Genomic DNA, 2,535 nt, shown 5'->3' on the forward strand with positions numbered 1-2,535 from the left:
CGAAACTGCCTCGCGAAGATCGTTCGATGTGGCAAGGGCGGAGTCCCGGGCGATGACCCGCGAAAGTTGAATTCGAATCTGAGGCTCACGCTCGGATAGGTCGCGGGCGATGGTGGCGAAAACGGGGATAGCGCGAGTAAGCTCGCTGTTGGACCTGTCAAAGCAATACGAGGATCCCAAGCGAAGCATATCGTAGAACATGGCTGCTATGGTATGAGCGATCGCCGACTTACCCGACCCCGCCGGCCCATAGAGCAGAAACACGCGACGAGCGTCAAGCGGATCGTTGATCCAGTCGGCTATAATCTGAAGAATTGTCCGACGAGTCCCTGGAAGGCATCTCTTGTCTCTGTTAAACCGAGAACCTCTGGCGCAGGCTTCTTCCAACCGCTGCATCTTGACGTCCGCGGCTGATGATAATCGATGGTCAACGCGGCGAAGGACAAGCAGAAGGGTTCCTTACCGATCTCTTCGACGGCGTCCAAGACCCTGTGAACGACGAGATCGACGTTCCCAACGGCGATGGCTGTTCGTATCGTGGATCCATCGAGGAGCTGCGACTTGAGCTCTGCGAACTTGGCTTGGTATTCCTTCACCATCGCTGGCGCCGCTTGGGCTGGATTGACGAGGTTCTTCCAGGCATTCGACGCCGTTCGCGGTACTGTTATCAACGTCACGGTCACGTCGAGGACGAGCGATGGTTCCCAAACTCACAGAAGTTCTTGTTTTTCGCGTAGTCGTGTATGAACCAGCCGCATTCGGTCGTCTGCTGAGCGAGTGCCGTGAGAAGCTTCGCCGCGGATTTGATGCCGTCCAAAGGCTGGGCCTGATCCATGAAATCGTATACGTTCTCGAGGGTGTCGAGGAGGTCGCGGATGGATTGGTCGAGTTTGACCTGCCCGATGATGGTCTATAGACAGAAGCCGTTATGGAACGCGCGTCGGACTAGTATGTGTGACTTGCCTTCTGCACGATCGAGAGAACGTTCCACGCCATGGATGCGAAGGGATGGATCTATCACCGCGGCCGAGAATGAGCTCTGAATCACGCAAAATCCAAACCACGAATGATCACCTCGGCAATCTTGTCGACAAGCTCTGTGAACTGCTTAAGACGCCTGAACAACGGTTCCCATTGCTTTCGTGACGAGGCCAGCCCTTGCGCCAGGTCTTTCCGTTCGTCGACTGCCGCCGCGCCTCGTTCCACCAGTGTATCAGATTGCATGGTGGCGACCTCTTTCTTGGCCTCATCAATGGCTCGCCGCGCGACGGTCTGCTCCGATGGTCTAAGCCCTCCGGCTTCTGCGATTTCGCGATCGGAGATTTGCTGTGTGTAACGGATGTCAGGCGGTGACTCTGCTTGCCACAACGATGCAACTGTACCGTCAGATCGTCCGGAGGCGAGCCGATGTCGTTGGTCTGCTGCTGTGGTTGAGAGTTTTCGGTCGCCTGCGGTTCGTCAACATCCTGCTCCAATATCCAGCGTTAGATCCCTTTCCTGCTTGTGCGCAGTCCTCACCATCGCGGCTACGGTCCCTGTTGCGAGATCCAGGGGCTGGGAGGAAGCGCCCTCATCCGGAGGAGCATCGGCGGAAGACCTGAGCTTCCTGAACTTATTGCCTATCTTCTTGCGAACGGCCATGGTGATCCAGTATGTAACAGGAGTTCTAGTTGTTGGATAGATGTGCGTCGATGATGGCGATAGTCAGAGGGCGCAGGTGGGAGGGAGAGCGAGCAGACTCGGTCAACAGCTTTCCGGGACACTATGCAGTTGAGATACCTTCATCGGTGCTATAGCTCTGGGCGCTAAAGCGGGAGCGTTGCGGTGATCTACTGATGCTCGTGAGAGCGGACGGGAGGCAAAGCTGCATCGGCGACGGCATGGTGTTGGTGAGCATGCATGAACAGCGCGCGAATGTCGTGCATCGCTGCTCAACGTTTCAGGGTCCATCCATATCCATCCGTGAGCTTCCCGACTGCATTCGCCTTAACCTCCGACCAGCCGATAGCTCTCTACCCACCACACCGCTTATCTCGTGCAAGCTGCAACACGCCGCTCACGACCTCTCGAAACACCGGTGCCAACAGTGACCCGTCTCAGCACACTGCTCATGTGCATGACCCGTCGCTGGACGAGGTTCTCCCGCCCGGACGCTGTTTCATGTGAGGCACGGTTCCGGCCGACTGGTTCGTCCTTGTGGGGAGATGAAGGTGAGTACGTACAACCTAATTCTCTCCTGCGGCCTCCCAAGATGCCGAAACTTCTCGCGCCGGCGGCGATGTGCCTCGCTAGCTTTAGCTCCATCGTTCACTCCTCCATCCACTCCCTCCTCTGCGCCTGACGACGAAGGGCACGAACCAATCCTCCTGCTTTTTGCGACCTCCTAAACCCTTCGCCGATTCTCTCGTCGTGCCGTACTGGCTCGCAGCACGCTGTACGACATCCTTTCCCGCGAGAGAGACGCGCGGGTCTCCCGCCGGGCGGCGCAGCCCCCCCCCCCCCCCCCCCCCCCCCCCCCCCCCCCCCCCCCCCCCC

Source organism: Punctularia strigosozonata, assembly GCF_000264995.1.
Source record: "Punctularia strigosozonata HHB-11173 SS5 unplaced genomic scaffold PUNSTscaffold_2, whole genome shotgun sequence".
Lineage (NCBI taxonomy): Eukaryota > Fungi > Basidiomycota > Agaricomycetes > Corticiales > Punctulariaceae > Punctularia > Punctularia strigosozonata.